At 49.1% G+C, this 14,308-nt stretch overlaps 1 protein-coding gene across 4 annotated transcripts in view; it reads left to right on the top strand.

Annotated features, from left to right (window-relative positions):
- Positions 1-14,308, top strand: part of ST8SIA5 (ST8 alpha-N-acetyl-neuraminide alpha-2,8-sialyltransferase 5) — an 88,896-nt gene that overhangs the window by 25,458 nt on the left and 49,130 nt on the right. The gene's annotated exons all lie outside the window — the stretch shown is intronic.

Below are 14,308 nucleotides of genomic sequence, written 5' to 3'. Positions count from 1 at the left end.
CATGGGGATTGACCGATGCTGCTAGGACTGCTGCTGTTTTTAGAACTCATCTATGGCTTCTTTCCTTGCCAGATCATCCATCCATTTAAGAAGGAGTTTTATACATATTGTGTGTGTGTGTGTATATATATATATATATATATATGTATAGGGTCTTCCCTCTTAGCTCAGTTGGTAAAGAATCTGCCTGCAATGCAGGAGACCCGGGTTCGTTTCCTGGGTTGGGAAGATCCCCTGGAGAAGGAAATGGCAACCCACTCCAGTATTCTTACCTGGAGAATCCCACGGACAGAGGAGCCTGGCGGGCTCTTGATTCCATGGGGTCGCAAGAGTCAGACACAGCTTAGCAACTAAGCCACCACCACCATATATGTATGTATGTATGTATATTAAGTGTATTTTAGCATTTTGTAGTGGGAGATGTTGCAGATTGGGGTCCCTGGAAAAAAGACTCTTTGCCAGAGATTCGAATGTAGGATGTTTATTAAGATGTGTTCTTAGGATCGACACCTAAAGAAGGAAGAAGGACCAAGACTGAGCAGAAGGAGAGATTGAGCTGCAGTGGAATCCCAGAGAAGGCCATGGCCACCCTGGAGGGGGAGCCCTGGAGCGTTCCCTGAGCTGAGGCTTCCTCAGGGTGAGGAGGCTGGGCCTTTGTACCTCTAGGTTGAATTTTTAGTCACTGGATGCAGATGCTTCTGGAAGAGAGTGTGGTCTTGGCCAAGTTGGCTCTCCTTATGTGGGGTGATTCCCAGAGGAAACTGAGGGTTGGGGGCTGTCAGCTCTCGGTACCCCAGCAGGTCAGGAGGAAATCCTTCATTCCTGAAGGGGCACCTGCCGCAGAGGGTTTTTCAGCCTGCCATTTTGCCAGAAATAGAAACCCTCGAATATCTCCATCCCCTATGTCCTCTCCAAACAAAAGTCTCACCCCCATGATCAACCTGTGCCTGAAGCCCACTCTCTTTTTTTTTTAAAGAACAGAGTTGCCCAGTGTAGCAGAGACAGAACAATCTGCCCTGCAGGCCCCAAAAGGATCAGCTGAAAGAAAGGAGGGGATCACCCAACTCTTAAAGGAGATCATTGCTCCTGCCAGCCAAGGGTCTTTCACACATCACATCTGTCCTGACTCTGCAACTTTATACCAACTTTCCCCTACCTGCTGTGCCCTCCCAATTAGCTCTCTGCCAGTCCCGATCCTCCTCCTCCCTCTGTTCTCAGCCCTCAGTGCGCGTCCCTGCTCTGAATTCGTAGCACCTGTGCTGGCTGTACTTGGCATGGTCTGCCCAGAGCTGTCCTGTCGCCTTCTATGTGACAGCACAGCAGACTGGACCCCAGACCGGGCCTGCCTTATCCTGCCTGGTGTAGACAGGACTCTTCCGTACTCGAGGGTACAGATCTGGGCTGCCTGCATATGGCTTGTGCAGGCCTGAGATTTGAGGATATGAAACTGGGTCAAGGAAAAGTACAGCTTGACTTTGTGCTGTATCTCAAGTGTGCATTCGAAGGCTCTCACCGCTGATCCAACACTCCCCCTACCCAGGGACAAAGCCTTGTTCACTGGAGAAGCAGGCACAACCCCCAAGAGGTGGAGATGACAGGACTAGAGGATCTCCCTGGGGTGCTTCTGGAGGGGGAGAGTGCCTCGTGGGGACGGAGCTGGCGGGTACCCTCGGGATGGGGAAGGGGCTGAGCTGACCCCCATCCTGGGCCTGTGCTTTGCTGGCAGAACAGCTCCAGTCTTGCTGATCAGAGCAAGTTTTCATGGGGCTCCTGCTGTAGGGCTGGGACTGCGGCGGGGAGAGGCAAGCAAGGCACCCAGAGGCCAAAGCTGATGGAACTCCCTCTCCAGTGTGGACTCTGCATGTGCACCAGCTAGAGGGCGGGGCCTCCTGGATCTTGTGCCCTGGCCCTGGCTCTCTGCGCCCAGCCTGCACCAGCTGCTGGGTGTTGGGGAGCTTCCTGTCCTCTGCCCAGTGTCCCTCAGGGGCGTAGAGCTGCCCTCTCATAGCTTGCTGTTGATCGTCTCTCTCTACTTTTTTTCCTTTTGATATTTGTGCTTCCCAGGCAAATTTCACCTCTTAGAGGTTTCTCCTCTTTGACTTATTCAGGCTCATTCACTTCTCATCTAATAACCTCTCATCTAGTAATTCTCTCATTTAGCTCTTCACTTGATGTGTGGGAACCCCCTCCACATACATACACTACAGGTGATGGATTCATCGGGCAATAATATGAATTATTAATTCTCTCATTTAGCTCTTCACTTGATGTGTGGGAACCCCCTCCACATACATACACTACAGGTGATGGATTCATCGGGCAATAATATGAATTATTAATTCTCTCATTTAGCTCTTCACTTGATGTGTGGGAACCCCCTCCACATACATACACTACAGGTGATGGATTCATCGGGCAATAATATGAATTATTAGCATTCATTAAGGGCTCATCAGCCAGGCTCTGTCCTAAGCAGATAATCCTAAAGAAGGATTATCTCATTCAATCCTCACATTAGTCCTGTTAAACAGATACAGTCATCCTCATTTAATACACAGAGAGGATGAATAATGTGTATAGGTTCGCACAGTTTGTAAGATCCTTGAAAGAGATATTTCATTCATTTCTGAATTCACAGGACCTGGCATAGAGCCTGACATTAATTGTTGAATGAATGATGCATACAAAGGGAATCCCCAACTTTTTCCCCAGTAATCAATGAACGTCCACTAAACATTCAGCTTTATGCTGGTGGAAAGGTTATGTTACTAAAGAATCATCAACTATGTTACATGTCCTTAAGGAACTTACAGAACATTGAAAGAGACAAACATGAAAAATAGGTAAGATTGTGTATAAATAAATTAGTCGTTGTGTGGCAGAGACTGTAAATCTTGTAGATTTCAGAGGAGACAGCAATCAGGGTGGTGAGTGGCCAGGTGGGACCCGAGGTGGGCTCGGAGAACTTGTGGGTTTCAGAGACTGGATTTAGGGTGACTCTGGGGGGCAGGCTGTGGTGTTGAGTCTGGAGGAGCAGGTGATGGAAGTCACTGAAGGCTTCTACATTTCTCTTTGTTTTCTGGTGCAGTGAGATCAATCGCCTCTCTGGTCCCAGGTTAGTCTCAGGCAGTATGAGTGGGTGGCCAAGGTACTCTCTTCTCTTCCCACCTGATGACACTGGTCACTGGCCAGGCTTTGCCAGTCCCTCTGAGAGGGGCCCATGGGTCCTGCCGAGGCTCTCGACTGTGGTGGGGATGGACGTGAGGCAGGCAAGCCGGGAAGTGTGTGTGGGGTGCTGTGCACACAGGGGGCTGGGGTTATTGGGAGGGGAAAAGAAGAAGAAAATCCACAAATGCTTAGGTTCCTTAGAGTCAGCCCTCTGGGGTTTCACATTCACGGCTTCAACCAACCATGGGTGTGGAACCCGCCAATTCGAACTGTACCACAGTCTGGGGGCTCACACAACAGATGCTATTGTCACTGGAGGCTGAAGTCTGAGATGAAGGTGTCGGTAGGGTCTGAGGGCCATGAAGGCAAATCTGCTCCCCACCGCCCCCAGCTTATGGTGGTTTGGGGGTAGTTTTCGATATTCTTTGGCTTGTAGACCTCTGCCTTCATCTTAACAGGGTTTTCTCCGTGCGTACATGTCTGTGTCCCTTTCTTTATAAAAACACCAGTCATATTGGATTAGGGGTCCATCATACTCCAGTATGACCTCATCTTTTTAAATTTTTAATTGTTTATTTATTTGGCTGCTCCAGGGCTTAGCTGTGGCACACAGGACCTTCAGTCTTCCTTGAGGCAGGATCTTTAGTGGTGTCATGTGAACTCTTAGTTATGACATGTGGGATCTAGGAGCCTGAGCAGGAATGGAACCCAGGCCTGCTGCATTGGGAGCATGGAGTCTTACCCACTGGACCCCGAGGGAAGCCCCTACATGACCTCATCATAATTTAACTAATTACTTCTGCAGCTACGCTATTTCCAAATAAGGTCACCCTGGGACTGGACTTCAGTATCTGATTTTTTTGGTGTGGGGGCAGGGGACACAATTCAACCCATAACAATCAAAGGACCTAACAGGAGCCAAGGCCGGGGAAGGCATGACTTGATTGGCGTTTAGCTGGACTGGATTCCAGAGGTTTGGGGAACAGTGTGGGGGGCCACTAACCTAGGAGGCACCTGCTCACATAGACTCTGGGCCTGTCCTAGGATGGAGAAAGTAGAACTAGTGGGAGCTCTTGACAGAGAGTGGTTGGAATGAATGCTAGGATGAGTGTTTGAAGGGACCCTCCCCCCATGGCCACATCACTCTCCTGCTGTCCAAGGAGGGAAGGGGTCTCCACTCTGCTAGCTGTGGTGCTCTGTCTGCGGCCTGAGTGCTGGAGGAAGTTGGAAGGCTAGTGTGTGCACCCCCATGGACCCCATGCTCCTCCTGAAGGTGACCCCCACCGTGGAATAAATGGTTGAGCAAGTACTTAGCAAAGAGTAGTTGGAAGAAGTGTGAGATTTTTAGACGGCCTTGGGTGCCCACTCTTGTGGGTCTGGTGCTGAAAGTGGAGGTCTGGAAGGCCAGGCCAGGGAGCAGTGGAGGTTGGCTGGGGGAGCCCAGTTTCTCTGTGGTGCAAAGCTTGATGGGGCTGTGAGGTTGCCCCCGAGCTGTACCTGGAGCTCCGCTGGTTCCTCTCTCTGGACCTCTCCCCGGCTAGTGCCCCCATACACACCCTTTCCTGTCCCCACCTGAGCACTGGCAGAACCTGGACTCCGCTGGGCCACTCCTTAGCCAGAGGCCTCCAGAGAACCCATGAACGCTCTTGGCATCTGGAGGCTCGTGGGTACCAGGGGCCTTTCAAGGAGGCCAGCCCTCTGCCATCTGTCCGCAGACCCCCACTCACTCCAATGCCCACGACTTGCTCCACTAGAGATGGAGAGTGTGAGGAGGTTAGCCCAGGGAGCAACCCCCGTTCTTGTCCCCAGCAGGCTACCACCTGCGCCATCTTTTCTGTTGCCCTAAATGAAAAGCCCCCACAGGCAACTGGGGAATGAACCCACTTCTCTTTTTCCCTGAGGTTCTTCTCATTCAGGGTGAATGTTACCATCAGGGAAATAATATGAGTCACTAGTGAGTCAGGATGGAGACCGGGTGAGGAAGTACGTGGAACCTGGTAATTATGCCCATTCATCCTCCTGCAAAGGCTTCCCAGCTGGCAGGCACTTCCACTCTGAGCTGGGTGGGAAGGGTCTGCTCCTTCTCTGAGGGGGACTTCCTGACCACCCACCCCAGCTCCTCCCTGTGGACCTGGGGATGGCGGAGGACTGTGAGAGGTGGGGGAGGGCAATCTGTGTGCCCCAGGAGGGCCGAGCCCCCAGAATCCTGGGGGTCCACCTGAGGTGTTTGCTCAGAAGAGATCACTGGTCACCTCCCTTGTACTTGACTTTGAGGGGCCACAGAACGGTGGACTGTATCACCTGCTGCCTGCCTTGGACTCCTTGCCAGTCCCAGAACAAGCCATGGGACCTGGGCTTCATGCCACTGCAGGTGCCAGGCCTTTTCTGGACCATTCTTCTCCAGATCCACCTGTTCCCTCATCACTTCCTACCCTGCTGAGATGTCAGTTCTCCAGGAGGAGACCAATCTCCATGGAGCAGCCCTTCATCCCCAACTCCTTATCCCTCTTGCTACCCTTTATTTTTTCCACAGCACTTTTCACCATATGACACATTACGTGTTATGTTGCCTGTTAGATTATCTGTCTCACTCTAGTTGAAATGAAGTGTTGCTGGGGCAAGACCTTGCTAATTTGTTCACTGTTGAACCCCAGCCAGGCATGACTGTTCAACAAATATAGAACAATAAAATAAATATTTGATATATATATATATACATTTATAGTGAAATAAAAATAGCATGAATAGATAAAGGAAAGATATCCTGTCAGCTGTGCAGTACAACATAAGTACTTTGGTGATTCATAACAGAAGAGTGGTTATACATTTTATTTGACAAGCTTAGTGTGAAAGAAATGGCTCATTTCCTCATTTTTCCTTTAATTAAAAAAAATAGACTAAACCATATCCATCAGCTGGTGGAAGTGCCTTCCCTCTGCCCTCGACAGGGTCGTGTGGGGATCCTGGAGGTTTGTGTGAAATGAAACAGTTGCGGGGCTCCTCAGGCCACCCCCCACCTCAGCCAGTCCAGTCACTGCTCCCTGGAAGCTTCTGGAAGTCTGGATCTGTTGCAGGAAGGGGGACCCATTCCAGGGCCCCAAACTGGGCTCTTGTCTAACACTCGGAAATGAATCGTCCGAGGAGACACATGTGCTGACAAAGCAAGAGATTTTGTTGGGAAAGGGCGCCCGGGTGGAGAGCAGTGGGGTAAGGGAACTCAGGAGAACAGCTCTGCCACATGGCTTGTAGTCTCACGTTTTATGGTGATGGGATTAGTTTCGGGTTGTCCTTAGCCAGTCATTCTGACTCAGAGTCCTCCCTGGTGGTGCAAGCTTTGTTCCGCCCAGATGAATGCCAGAGAGAGGGATTCTGGGAGGTGGTCGGACATGTGGTGTCTCCTTTTGACCTTTCCTGAACTCTTCCGGTTGGTGGAGGCTTATTAGTTCCGTATTCCTTACCCGACCTCATGTCATAAAACAACTTATGCAAATGGTTACTATGGTGCCTGGCCAGGGTGGACGGTTTCTATCAGTGTGCTTCCCCTAACAGATCCAACCTCCCAAGGTGCTCCAAGAAGCAGTCTTTCTGAGGCCCTCTGTCCATTTAGAGGGGGATGTGAGGAGCCCGCAATGGGGACATCGTGGGCTTCTGGCACTTGAGGAACCTTCTGCTCAGCCATGGTCTCACCCACCTGTCCCCAGACCCGAAGGCCCTCCCGCCACCCTCCAGGTTATCCTCGCACAGATTCTTCAGTGAACTGTGAAGCTTTCATTCCTCACCACCCACATGGCCCTAAAGTAAGAGGTTGAAAAAGCCAGGCTACCTTTTTGGAATGGAGGAGCGAGAACGCACATGAATAATTCAATAGATTAGCCTCCCACGAAAGTTAAGAACTGATGTTTTGTGAATGATTTTCTTCTTCTTTTTTTTCCAAATAGAGCTGACTCAAGGTTATCTTGTCATAACAGCAGCTCAGTCATTTGCATTCTTAATATAGGCTTTGTCCGGTGGGAGGGAAAGGGCAAGTTGCAGGCAAGGCTCGGGAGCTGCACGCCCTGGCCTTCCCCCATGGCAGCCTTTTCTGATGGTGAGTGTGTCTGCTGCCTAGGAGGCAGAGGCTGAGGGTTGTTGCTGACCCAGCCCCCGAGATGGAAGACCCCCAAGGTGTGCTGAGCTCTGGCACAGGATCCAGCATTTTGGTGGTTGAACTAGGAGTCATGGCTTTGGCTCCCAGGCCTGGCTTTGCCTCCAGCTGGCTGAGAGGTAACTTCCCATGCTCTGCCTCAGTTTCCTCAGCTGAGACAGCACACTCTGTCTCCCTCCTAGGACTAGGGTCAGCTTCGAACATGAGGATCTAAGTCAGGGCCACCAATGGGGATTCCCCAGGCTGTGGGTAGCTCACAGTAGGGAGTATTTGGTCTACACAACATTTAAAAATTGGCAAGTTAAAAATAAAAGTCTGGCTATCCAGCATCTCTTGGAAGGATGAACAAAATGGCAACATGAGGCTCATCTTCCCACATGGCAGCAGTGGGCTGGGGCTCAGGGCACCTACCTGGGCAGGTGTAGCATGAGATAACCCCTGGTCCCTGCTGCCTTTGCTTCACTCACTCACTTCATTCACCCTCTGCTTCCTTGGTGAACTTTGCTCCGTGGTGGAAGTGAAGCGCTTTGTGGGAACGTAAAGTATTGGTTGTTTTGTCCAGGGAGTGTTACAGGTGAAATGGCCCAAGGAGAGTGAAGACGACGATTGGTTAAGGGAGAGGAAGGGCATTATGGGACCGTCTGTCACTTTAGAGGTCAATGTCGGGGAATGAAAGTGGCCCTTCTGGCCAGCACAGGGTCTCTCTGGGGTAAAGGTGTCACGTTCTCAGTGGGTTCACCGGCTTGAGATCAAGTTCACTCAAGAAAAAGAGGCAGATTTGTTTCTGTTCTTGGTCAAGATCGCAGTTAAGAAGGGCTTAAAAGCTGAGCTAAAGCTCGGTTGCTGCAGCCGCTTCTGGCTGCTGATCTCTAGGTCCCTAGCCTCATGGGGGCCTGGACTCTCCGGATGGGGTTGGGGGAGGACAAAGTGCCATAGGCTGGTGACCCCCACAGCAGGTCACCGGGCGCTGAGGGGCTTAGGTGGCAGCAATTACTCAGGAGAAAGGCATGAAACTCTGGAGCGGCTCCTTCTCTCAAATCTCAGCATGAGAAAACCTCCCCTGCTTGGTTTTCCCAGTTTTTCCTTTTTGTGTTAATGCCAGCTCTCCTCAATCCCTCCTGTTCATGCAGCACGAAGAGTTACCAGAATGCTTTCACACCTGCTTTTTCTCACTTGAGAAAGTCCAAGTGTTATTTACTGAGGACCTATTGGGTGCCTCCAAAGGTCTAAAAAGTCATCTGTGATCACTGTATTGCTCGGAGTCGACATTGTTTCTGTGGTTATTAAAATAATACATGTTTGTCTTAGAGCTTATGGAAAGGAAAGCAAAGTATAAATAAGCAGGGGAAAAAATTCCCTCATCATACCACACTCAGAGAACTATTAGTTTTAGGGAATGTTTTCTCCTCGCCTTTGCTGTAAGCACTTTTTTTTTGTAAAAGAAATGAGATCATAGCGAACATGTATTCTATTTACTTATTCATTTTTTGCTTCAGTTAATGATTTCCCTGCACCATTTAAAATGACTTCATAGATACAATATTTTGGGGTCCACATGGCCACATGTCATTTAGCACTGTAGTTCCTTAGCCTCTCCCCAGTGCTGGGTATTTAGGATGTTTCCTGATTAACAAAAGACCCCAGACAACTGTCTGTCTGGTTCAAAGCCCTTTGATCCGTCAACGAAAATTCAATTAACCATCAAGTTAAGAATTTTGTTCCAGCCAAGCTGAGGATTATAACCTGGGAAACAGAATCTCAGAAAGCTCTGAGAACTGCTTCACCTTTTAGGAGTTGAAGTCACAGACATACACATTTTAAAAAAAAAATTATTTTAATAGGAGGCTAGTTACTTTACAATATTGTGGTGGTTTTTGCCTTATATTGACATGAATCAACCATGGGTGTCACATGTGTCCCCCCGTCCCAAGCCCCCCTCCTACCTCCCTCCCCATCCCATCCCTCTGGGCTGTCCCAGTGCACCAGCTTTGAGTGCCCTGTGTCATGCATCAAACTTGGACTAGTCATCTATTTCACATAAGACATATGCATTTTTGAGATAAAGGATTTTACATCAGAATGACATACTGATATCTTACATAAAGTTCACCAAGGGTGCATAGTCCAGGTGAACACTCACCAAGGGAATAGCAAGTCAGCATGACCCACTATAGAGCTGGGAAAGAACACTCTTGTTTTGAGAAGTTACACTGCTAGCATCAGAATAAAGAAAAAGACAACAACAATCTTTCCGGTTGGGCAGGCACTCCCATCTTACGGGAGCTCTGTCTGCACAGTAATGCAGACGAACCCTGCTCATTAGGGAGGGAGAAGGCCCAAACCACAGAGAGATAATTTTATATTTAACTTTTCTTGTCCTGCCTTAAAATATAAATTTTATTTCATCAGATCAAAGTGGGATCATTTCCTAAGGATCAGTTCCTAGAAGGGGTATCATGGGGACTGAGTGTATAAACACTCTCAAACCTTTTGATACATCTTCCCAGGTTCTTTACCAGAAACGTGAGTGACACCAATGACCAGCCGAAGGTATTAACATTACATTTATCTTGTCAACTTGATAGGTTAATAAAAAAGGTTTGCTTTAATTTCATTTTTATGTGCTTTGGTTCCTAGGGGCTTCCCTGGTGGCTGAGATAGTAAAGAATCTGCCTGCAATCCGGGAGACTTGGGTTTGATCCCTGGGTCAGGAAGATCCCCTGAAGAAGCCAATGGCATGCCACTCCAGTATTTTTGCCTGGGAAATATCATGGACAGGGGAGCCTGGTGGGTTACAGTCTATAGGGTCACAGAGTTGGACAAGACTGAGTGACTTACACTTTCACTTTCACGCTTGGTTACTAGTAAGGTTAAACCCACACCACAATTTACCTAGATTGTGCAAGTATAAGATTCAAAAAGCAAAAAAGGCTATGGATGTGGAGAGTAAGACTTCTTCTTAGCTGGTGCTCCAACAGCTTTCTTGTCTTCTCTGGCAGAGAACACAGAGTGACATGTGTTTAAATTGTATGTTATTAGATTTAAGCTGTAGGTTATTAGATCTAAGTTGTAGGTTATTAGATTTAAGTTTATGTTATTAGATTTAAGCTCTTATATGTGTGTTCACATTTATATATCTGCTTTTGTGGGCTGTTTATATCCTTAGGTTGAGGATTATTTCTTCCCTTTGACAGGTGAGGAAACTGAAGCTTCAGGAGGTAAAAATGCCAGGAGTCACATGATTGCAAAAGGGAGTGGGCTCTGGGGGTGACTCTACCCAGGAATCTTTGGAGGCAGGAATGGGGCAGCTGCAGGCACATGTGACGGAGAGGCTCTGGGAGTGCCTTCTTATCCAGCAATGTCTCCTTCATCAAACTTTTGCTGCTGCCTGAAATCCCACCAGAGGCAGGCCCGCAGCCTGGCCACTCCGGTTTCTGACACCTGGGAAAAGGTGGTTTCTGTGGTGAGCACTGCCTGGGACACAGGCCCAGCCCTGGCGCTGCATCCTCTGCTTTTTCAGGCCCTCAGCCCTGACCCCACGCCCTGGCCTGGGGCCCTTCAAATCCAGACTCTCCATGCCTAGTGCCCACTACTAACAGTCCTCAAATTACATATCCTACAACTCCTCTCTCTGCATGAGAGTTAGAAACACCTCTGTGTGCACAGCCCTGCTACTGCCCCAGGAAGGTTGGACCCAGTGAGCCATCTGGAGTCTGCCCTCTGCCTCTGCTCCCCAAACACCTTGCTTCTTCCTCTTTCCTGGGACGTGAAAACCTCCTGCTCTAATTTTTGTCAAGGATCCTGGAGTTTTAGAACCTAAAGCTGCCTGAATCAGCCCCCTTTTCCCCACTCCACTTGCTTTAGGGCTCTTGGGGAAGACTACTTTACACCTGATTTACATGCAAGTCTATAAAGGCTGTTCAGTTCAGTTTTGTTCAGTCGCTCAGTCATGTCCAACTCTTTGCAACCCCATGGACTGCAGCACCCCAGACCTCCCTGTCCATCACCAGCTCTCGGAGTTTACCCAAACTCATGCCCATTGAGTCAATGATGCCTTCCAACCATCTCATCCTCTGTTGTCCCCTTCTCCTCCTGCCTTCAATCATTCCCAGCATCAGGGTCTTTTCAAATGAGTCAGCTCTTTGCATCAGGTGGCCAAAGTATTGGAGTTTCAGCTTCAATGTCAGTCCTTCCAGTGAACACTCAAGTCTATAAAGGACTATCCCATGTAGGGACGACACACGAAGAGCAGGCACAGAGGACCAGTGACCCAGGGCAGAAGGCATGGTGCTGAAGGGGTGGTGAGAGAGAGTCAGAGTTAAGCTGGCAGAGCTGGGGGCTCAGGAAGAAGAAGGTTCTTCAACTGGACTTTGAACTTTGGGTGGGAGTCAGGTAAGTGAGGGAAGGGATCCAGTTGAATGGGAATGCCCAGGGCGAAGGCTTGAGAGTCGAAATGCCCTGGTGGGTCACGAGGCTGAGGTTTCCCTGGACTGCAGGTCAAGATGCAGGGCAGCTGCTGGAAGGGCCCCTGAGTTGAGAGTTTGGAACTTGTCCTTTGGCAGTGGGGATTCTTGGAAGGTTCAGGAACAGAGGAGGTGGCTGCTGGCATGGTCATTAGGAAGCAGCTCTGAGAGAGTGTGGGGGTACATGGAGACCAAAGATGAACTTGGAGGCAGCTGGTTTCCCATGCTCTACTGACCTGAGGAATGTAGAAAGACAGTGGCTCCCGTCTCTGCCTGTAGAGCCCAAGGAGGCCAGGGCCGGAAGCATATATATTTTTAACCCAGTCCATATATTTTAGTAACCCATCATAATTTTGGGGGGATATTATTGATGCTCAAAATACTTCAAGCTAGGCTTCAGCAGTACGTGAACCGAGAACTTCCAGATGTACAAGCTGGATTTAGAAAAGGCAGAGGATCCAGAGATCAAATTGCCAACATCTGCTGGATCATAGGAAAAGCAAGGGAATTCCAGAAAAACATCTACTTCTGCCTCACTGACTACACTAAAACTTTTGACTGTGCAGATCACAGCAAACTGTGGAAATCTTCCTGACCCACGAATTGAACTGGGGTCTTTGGCATTGCAGGCAGATTCTTTACCAACTGAGCTATCAGCGAATGGCCCTTCTGTGTCATAATTCCTGCTAAAATATAGTAATTGATGTTTTCTTAGTAGTCTGTCACTTCTACAGCCCTGGGGATGATCTGTCTTGTGAAGGGACACCCCATCTCACATCAGCCAGTCTGGGCAGGAGAGTGGCAGTGTTGCTGGCTGACCCACTTGGTAGAGGACTTGAGTCTTGCTGGCTGGACTCTTTCTAAGGAGCCTGTGAGTTTTCTAGCTGGCTGCTGGGGCTGGGAATTTCTTGAATGTGCTTGTGAATTGGCTAATTTGAAAAATTTCAGGTGGAAATACTACTGTTTTCTTGGCCAATAGGTATTCTGGTACAGACTTTTAGGTTTGTTTTTAGAGTCAGAAGGTGCTGGATTTAAATCTTAGGTTGGCCATTTGTTAGCCTTGTGACCTTAGGCGAGTTACCAAACCTCTCTGAGCTGCACATTTCATCAACTATAAGTGCAGAGAATGGGATTTGCTACATGAAGCTATTGTAGGAATGGAGAGTATGTATGTGAAGGGCCCACAAAATGTTTCCCCTCCTAATAAACCAAACACAAATTCTTTCTAAGAAATACCTACTAATAATTTCCTCAAAATATCTCTTTGAAAGGAAACGTAACCCCTTCAAATCAATAAACAGATAAATGAATAGTTTATTTTATAGATGCTCACAATGTATTTATAAATGTATATGTGATGTTGTTTAGTCACTAAGTCATATCCAACTCTTTGTGATCCCATGGACCGTAGCCCTCCAGGCTCCTTTGTCCATGGGATTTCCTAGGTAAGAATACTAGAGTGAATTGCCATTTCCCTCTCCAGAGGATTTTCCTGGCCCAGGGATTGAACCTGAGTCTCCTGCTTAGCAGGCAGATTCCTTACCACTGAGCCGCCAGGGAAGCCCGAATATGTGATGGATTTATAGAAGTATGCAATATTTGTATTGTGGATAGATAAGTATATGAAGGGACTTCCCCGATGGTCCAGTGGCTAAGACTCTGAGCTCCCAACACAGGGGGGCCTGGGTCTGATCCCTGGTCAGGGAACTAGATCCCACATGTTGCATCTAAGACCTGATGCAGCCAAATAAATAAATATTTGGGCTCCCTTGGTGGCTCAGACGGTAAAGCGTCTGCCTGCAATGCGGGAGACCTGGGTTCGATCCCTGGGTCGGGAAGATCCCCGGGAGAAGGAAATGGCAACCCACTCTAGTACTCTTGCCTGGAAAATTCCATGGATGGAGGAGCCTGGTAGGCTACAGTCCATGGGGTCGCAAAGAGTCGGACACGACTGAGCAACTTCACTGGTTCAAGAATATAAAGATCTCGGGCCAGCACAAGTGCAATGCTGCTGCTGTTCCCTGAACGCACCAGGAACTGAAGGGCACTTTGCTGCGGCTTCAGGCTCTGTCCTGCAAGTTGTGCCTGTTCTGCCCCCAGCTCCGCTCTGCTGTGGAGGCGGAGAGTGTGGACAGAGAATCCGAGTCACTCGGCAGAGCATCCACTGAGCACCTCACGTGTGCAGCCCTTCTGCTCACGGTGCCCCGAGGGCCTCTTCCACTCAGCATCTGGCTGGAAACCAGGCTGACTCACAGGCAGGAGGTGACCTGTCTTGCCATCGAGGACACAGCTCAGCCCGGTGACTGAGGACACAGCTCAGCCCAGTGATACTTCCGGTCAAGCACTTTTGAGACATCAAGACCGCTCTCCTGACTCGAAAGATAGCAACAGAGGCCAAGAGAGACGAGGAGACTTCACTGGGGTCACTCAGCTCATTAGTGGCTGATTCGGGTGGACCAGAGCCCAGCTCCGACCACCATCCCTGCCCCGTTTCCCTTAGCATAGAGGCTGTTTATTAAAGGGCTTTATTTTT

This window comes from Dama dama, chromosome 27 (genome assembly GCF_033118175.1).
Source record: "Dama dama isolate Ldn47 chromosome 27, ASM3311817v1, whole genome shotgun sequence".
Lineage (NCBI taxonomy): Eukaryota > Metazoa > Chordata > Mammalia > Artiodactyla > Cervidae > Dama > Dama dama.
Note: the sequence above shows the minus strand (reverse complement) of the source record. Positions and strands in the feature narration are given on the sequence as shown.